The sequence below is a fragment of the Homarus americanus genome, unplaced genomic scaffold (genome assembly GCF_018991925.1).
Source record: "Homarus americanus isolate GMGI-L3 unplaced genomic scaffold, GMGI_Hamer_2.0 scaffold30376, whole genome shotgun sequence".
Lineage (NCBI taxonomy): Eukaryota > Metazoa > Arthropoda > Malacostraca > Decapoda > Nephropidae > Homarus > Homarus americanus.
The window spans coordinates 11,642-18,696 of NW_024757707.1; positions in this window are offsets into that span (position 1 = coordinate 11,642).

Below are 7,055 nucleotides of genomic sequence, written 5' to 3' on the forward strand. Positions count from 1 at the left end.
TCAATGGCAAAAAGCACCGTTTCCAGCATGGCTAACAAAGTTCACTTCTTATACCATCATAACTGTAAGGTCCTCGTGTATATCACTCCTGCAAGTTCCTCATTATACATACTCTATGCAGGGTCCATAATATACATATATAACAAGAGTCCTCATTATACATGTTCCATAAAATGGGACACTAATGAAACGTTTATAATGGAAATTTTCACTCATAAAATTAATGTAATTTGGGTTGTATATAAGTACAGTATGTTCAACATGTACAGTACAGTAATAACCCATGAAATCCTCAGTAAATCATCTTACAATGGGATCGTTATAACATACTGTACTATATTTGATATGAAGATAAAGAATACAACAGTAATAAACATTTAGTGGATACATAAGCAAACACTTATTCAGGCAACTGAGATTAGTGTATAAAATACACTGTATCATTTCTAAAATTATTTGATAAATTACACCATGCAAAATACTATTTACTAAAACATATAGTGGATGTTTTATAACAACTATTCCAATATTCAAAGCATAACCAGCTGGCCAGTGGAGTTAAAATTACAATACCTTGCAGTAATGTTTCAGAACCAAGTGGACTAACAAAACCATGACTGGTAGGTCTTGAACAAAACTTGTGTGAGTGAGCCAATGTGAGCTAACATGTGGGCATGTATTAAGTATTGGACTTGACGGCTGTACCATCATATACTAGGCACAACATCTTTGTGCACAACTCATAAAGTTTGGAAGTAGTTGTATACATATACTATTGGTTTCTCTTACTTCTCTCTTTTCATACAGAATGTGCAAAAAAAAAAAATATTAATAAAGTCAAAAACATAAAAATTATTATTTCTTATATCTGTATTAATTGAAGTGTGTGTCGTAGGAAGAAAGAAATAAGTAAGAAATGATAGTCCCACGTGGGTGAGAGTGCAGAAGTGGGAAAGTCTTGACATGAGGTGAGTGTGGGTGTGGGTGTAGATTGGTTGATCAGGTGGCAGTGGCTGGTGGTCGTGGGGATTGTGGTGGAGTGTTGTTGGTCAGATTGGTGGTGGTGGATTTTTGTTTGGCAGTGGATGGGTGGTTGGTGGTGTGTGAGGTGTGCGTTTCCAGCACCTCACCATCTTGCTTGGCTTCTCTTGTCTTGGTTCTTGGCACTCCAGTTTACATTTTTCTTTTCCTTTAAATTTGGTTTACTCAAAAAGCTTGATTGGCGTGAGATAGGATCTGGGCACAGATTTGTATCAGAGTCATGGATAGAATAAAGGAGTGACTGCTGTGACTGGAAGATGCTCTAAAGATATATAGAACAAATTTGTGTGTAAGAATCAAGGGAAAGAGATATTGAAACATATAAATACCAAACAACTACTGGGCTTGTGCAGACTGTTTTTCTTCTTTACATATTTTCTTGTTTTACTTAACAATTACTCAGATACCACTCTTACACAAGCAACACACAGTACATTTACATTACCTAGCAGGACGGTTTAATATAAACACATAGTACATGGCGGCTCATACAGATTAAAAAAGTGGAATAGTAACTACACGTCTTTAATTGGTGAAAGCTATAAATTACAGGATTTACAAAGACTGCTCTCAGTCCCAAGAGTAGACAAGTTTAAGCTATACATTTACAAAGAATTATTTTACAACTTGCACAAACATTTGGTAATTGCATATGAGATGCACTCACAACATACATGTAATACTAAAATCATAAATACATGGGTCCACTACAACATGGGATAGTATTTCCTTGCTAGTATCCCCAAACATCTACATACACCACACTCTGTGAATATATAACTAAAGAGAACATCCCAAGGTAAAGTACCAGAGCTCTGTACCGTGGCTGTGATCGGTGGTAGCCAGACACATGGCAGTCTGGGGTCACGAAGCATCTGAATCAGGGCAGTCGTTGAGTATCAAGAACTGTAGTTGGATCTGGAGACTAGAATGGGGAGAGCAGGCGTCAGAGAGACGAGAGCATGAACAACACAAGCTACAAATCTCTTGTCTGGAAACGACAGACGACATTTATGTTATATTACTTCTTACATAGATGAATGACAATTCAACTGTTGGAAATATGAACACTGATGAACACTGATATTCACTACAATTGGCTGAGAATCCAAACTGAATGGCTAGGGAACACAGAACATACCTGGAGACAAATGGGAGAGGCAGGCGTCAAGAGGCGCTCTGTCTCCCTTACCCACGTGGTATATATACCCTGGGTTGCCATGAAATTGCTACTCACTTAATGACAGAATTACAAACAACCCAACTGTTACTCATTCAAGAGATGACCCTCAGTTGACAAGGTCTGGCAAAATTACTTTAGGTTAGTTTACAAGACTAATTCAAGATTGAACTTGCAGGAAAAGAATTAAGAATAAAACAAGCGTGGTGACAGCACAATTTCACAAAGTGACTTTACAGGAGGATCACAGTGTAAGGCAGATGATAGGAACAAACAAGTCTCCTTCTCAGAGATAGCTAACCAGCTACACTCTCATGTTTGCAGTCGTGGAGTTTAATAAAGAATAATTTGATAAAAAAATTGCAGTCAATGACCACTTGACAAGTGAAGTGTTATTGTTGGCATTAGTGAAGTGTTATTGTTAGCGTAGTAAGTGTTATTGGTAGTGGTAAGAGTATTGTTAGTGGTAATGTAAGTATTATTATTATTGGTAGTGAAATATTATTGTTAGTAATGTAGTAAATATTATGTTAGTAGTAAATATTGTGTTAAATGTAAGTGTGTATTAGTAGTAGTGGTGTTGTTGGTGGTGGTGGTGGGTGTTGTTGGTGGTGGTGGTGGGTGTTGTGGTGGTGGTGGGTTTTGTTGTTGGTGGTGGTGGTGGGTGTTGTTGTTGGTGGTGGTGAGTGTTGTGTTGGTGGTGGTGAGTGTTGTGGTGGTGGTGGGTTTTGTTGTTGGTGGTGGGGTGGTGGTGGAGTGTTGTGTTGTTGGGTGGTGGTGGGTGTTGTGTGTGTTGGTGGTTGTTTGGTGTTGTTGGTTGGTGGTGGTGTTGTTGTTGGGGTGGTGGGGTGTTGGTGGGGTGAGTGGAGGTGTGTTGGTGGTGGTGGGGAGTGTGTGTTGTTGGTGGAGTGTTGGGGTGGTAGTGGGGTGTTGGTGGTGGTGGAGTGTTGGTGGTGGTGGTGGGGTGTTGGTGGTGGTGGAGTGTTGGTGTTGGTTGGTGGTGGGGTGGTGTTGTTGTTGGTGGTGGTGGGTGTTGTTGATTTGGTGGTTGGGGTGTTGGGGTTGGTGGTGGTGTTGTTGGTTGGTGGTGGTGGGTGTTGTTGTTTGGTTGGTTGGTGGTGGGGTGTTGTTGGTGGTGTTGGTGTTGGGGTTGTGGTGGGTGTGTTGTTGGTTGGTTGGTGGTGTTTGTTGTTGGTGGTGGTGGAGTGTTGTGGTGGGGTGGGGTGTGTGTTTTTGGGGTTGGTGGTGGGTGTTGTTGGTGGGTGGTGGTGAGGTGTTGGTGGTGGTGGTGGGTGTGTTGGTGTTGGTGGTGTGGTGGGTGGGTGTTGGTGGTGGTGGGTGGGTGTTGGGGTGGGGTGGTGGTGGGTGTTGGTTGGTGGTGGATGTTGTTGGGGTTGGTTGGTGGGTGGGGGTTGGTTGGTGTTGTTGAGGTTGGGGTTGGTGGGAGTTGGTTGTTGTTGGTGGGGTGGGGTTGGGTTGTTGTTGGGTGGTGGGGTGTTTGGTTGGTGGGTGGGGTGTTGTTGTTGGTTGGTTGGGGTGTTGTTTTGGGTGGTGGGGTGTTGTTGGTTGGTTGGTGGTGGGGTGTTGGTGGGGTGGTGGTGGATGTTGTTGTTGTTGGTGGTGGTGGTGTTGTGGTGGTGTTGGTGGTGGTGGTGGGTGTTGGTGTTGGTGGTGGTGAGTGGGTGGTGTTGTTGGTGGTGGTGGTGGTGGTGTTGGGTGGTGGGGTGAGTGTTGTTGGGTGGTGGTGGGGTGGTGGTGGTGGGTGTTGTTGAAGTTGGTGGTGGGGTGTTGTTGGGGTTGGTGGTGAGTGTTTGGTGGTGGTGGTGGTGGGTGTTGTTGGTGGGGTGGGGTGTTGTGTTGGTGAGGTGGGTGTTGGTGGTTGGTGGTGGGGTGTTTGTTTGAGTTGGGGTGTGGGGTGTTGTTGTTGGGGTGGTTTGGTGGGGTGGGGTGTTGTTGGGGTGGGTGGTGGTTGTTGTGGTGGTGTTGTTGGTGGTGGTGGTGTGTGTGTTGTTGTTGGTGGGGTTGGTGTGTGGTGGTGGTGGAGGTGTTGGTGGTGGTGGTGGTGGGGTGGTGTGTTGAGGTGGGGTGGGGTGTTGGTGGTTGGTGGTGGTGGGTGTTGTTGGTTGGTTGGTGGGGTTGGTGGTGTTTGGGGTTGGTGTTGTTGGTTGGTGTTGAGTTGGTTTGTTGGTTAGTTGGTGGGAGTTGGTTGTTGTTGGTTGGTTGGTTGAAGTTGGGTGTTGTTGGTTGGTTGGTGGTGGTTGGTGGTTGGTTGAGTTGAGTTGGTTGTTGGTTGGTGGGGTGTGGTTGGGTTGTTGGTTGGTGGGTGTTGGGGTTGGTTGGGGTGGGGTTGGTTGTTGTTGGTTGGTTGGGGTTGGTGGGGTGTTGTTGGTTGGTGGTTGGTGGGGTTGTTGTTTGGTTGATTGGTGGGTGTTGGTGGTGGTGTGGTGGTGTTGGTGGTGGTGGTGGTGTGGTGGGGTGTTGGTGTTGGTTGGTGTGGTGGGTGTTGTTGGGTGGTGGTGGTGAGGTGGGTGTTGGTGGGGTTGGTTGGTGAGTGTTGTTGTTGGTTGGTGGGTGGGGTGGGGTGTTGGTGGTGGGGTGGTGGGTGTTGTTGTTTGGTTGGTGGTGGGGTGTTTGTTGGTTGGTTGGTGGGGAGTTGTTTGGTTGGGGTTGGGGTTTGGTGGGGTTGATTGGTGGGGATGGTGTTGTTGGGGTTGGTTGGTTGGGGTGTTGTTTTGGTTGTTGGTGGGTGTTGTTGTTGTTGGTGTTGGTGGGGTGTTGGTGTTGGTGGTTGAGGTTTGTTGGGTGTTGGTGGTGGGGTGGGTGTTGGTGTTGTTGGTGGTGGTGGGGTGTGGTGGTGGTGGTGGTGGTGAGGTGTTGTTGTTGGTGGGTGGGTTGGTGGTGGTGGTGGTGGTGTGTTGTTGGTTGGTGGTGGGGTGTTGTTGGTTGGTGTTGGTGGGGTGGGGTGTTTTGTTTGGTTGGTTGGGTGGTGGGTGTTGTTGTTTGGTGTGGTGGGGTGGGGTGGGGTTGGTTGGTGGTGGGGTGGGTGTTGGTGGTTGGTGGGGTGGTTGGGGTGTGTTGATTTGGTTGGTGGATGTTGGTGGTGGTGGTGGGGTGGGTTGGGGTGTTGGTGTTTGGTTGGTTGTTGGTGGGGTGTTGTTGTTGGTTGGTGGTGGGGTGTTGTTGTTGGGGTGGTGGGGTGTTGTGTTGGTGGGGTGTGGGGTGTTGTTGTTGGTGGGGTGGGGTGGGGTGGGGTGTTGGGGTGGTGGTGGGTGGTGGTGTTGGTGGTGGTGGTGGGTGGTGTGTTGGTGAGGTGGTGGGGTGTTGTTGGTTGGTGGTGGTGGTGGGGTGTTGTTGTTGGTTGGTTGGTGGGGTGTTGTTGGTTGGTGGTGAGTGTTGTTGGTTTGGTTGGTGGGGGAGTTGGTGGTTGGTTGGTTGGTGGGGTGTTGGTTGGTTGGTGGGTGTTGGAGTTGTTGGTTGAGTTGGTGGGTGTTGTTTTGGTTGGTTGGGTGATTGTGTTGTTGTTGGGTGGGGTGGGTGTTGTTGGTGGTTGGTTGGGGTGTTGTTGGTGGTGTGTGTGTTGTTTGGTGGGGTGGTGGTGGGTGTGTGTTGGTGGTGGTTGTGGTGTTGTGTTGGGGTGGTGGTGGGTTGTTGTTGGTGGTGGTGAGTGTGTTGGTGGTGGTGGGTTGGTGGTGGTGGTGGTTTTGAGGTGTTGGTGTTGGTGGTGAGTGTTGGTGGTGGTGGTGGTGGGTGTTGGTGGTTGGTGGTGGTGGGGTGAGGTGTTGTTGTTGGTGGTTGGTTGAGTTGGGTGTTGTTGTTTGGTGGTGGTTGGTGTTGTTGTTGGTGGTGGTGTTGGTGTTGTTGGTGGTGGGTGGTTTGTGGGTTTGTTGTTGTTGGTGGTTGGTGGAGTGTGTTGTTGTTGGTGGTGGTTTGTGGGTGTTGTTGTTGGTGTGGTGGTGAGGTGGGTGTGTTGGTGGTGGTGGTTGTGGGTGTTGTGTGTTGTTGGTGGTGGTGAGGTTGTTGTTGGTGGGTGGTTGTGGGTGTTGTTGTTGGTGGTGGTGGTGAGTGTTGTTGGTGGTGGTTGTAGTGTTGTGTGTTGTTGGTGGTTGTGGAGTGTTGTGTTGGTGGTGGTTGTGAGTGTTGTGGTGGTGGTGGTTGTGGAGTGTTGTGTGTGTTGGTGGTGGTTTGGGTGTTGTTGGTGGTGGTGGTGGTGGGTGTGTTGTTGTTGGTGGTGAGTTTGTGGAGTGTTGTGGTGTTGTTGGTGGTGGTGGGGTGTTGTTGTTGGTGGGTGGTGGTGAGTGTTGTTTTGTGGTGGTGGTGGTTGTGGAGTGTTGTTGGTGGGGTGGTGGTGGGTGTTGTTGGTTGGTGGGTGGTTGTGGGTGTTGTGTGTGTTGTTGTTGGTGGTGGTGAGTGGTGTGGGGTGGTGGTGGTTGTGAGTGTTGTGTGTTGTTGGTGGTTGTGAGTGTTGTGGTGGTGGTGGTGGTGGGTGTTGTTGTTGGTGGTGGTGGGTGTTGGTGTTTGTTGGTGGTGAGGTGGTGGTGGTGGTGGTGGGGTGTTGTTGTTGGTGGTGGTGTTGTTGTTGAGGTGGTTGGTGGTGGGTGTTGGTTTGGTGGTGAGTGGGGTGTTGGTTGGTTGGTGGTGGTGTTGGTGGTGGGGTGGTGGGGTTGATTGTTGGTGGGGTGGATGTTTGGGGTTGGTGGGGTTGGTTGGGGTTGGTGGTGGGGTGTTGTTGGGGTGGGGTGGGTGGGGTTGTTGTTGGTGGGGTGGGTTGTTGTTGTTTGGTGGTGGTGGGTGTTGTGTTGGTGGTGGGGTGTTGTTGGGGTGGAGTGGTGGTGGT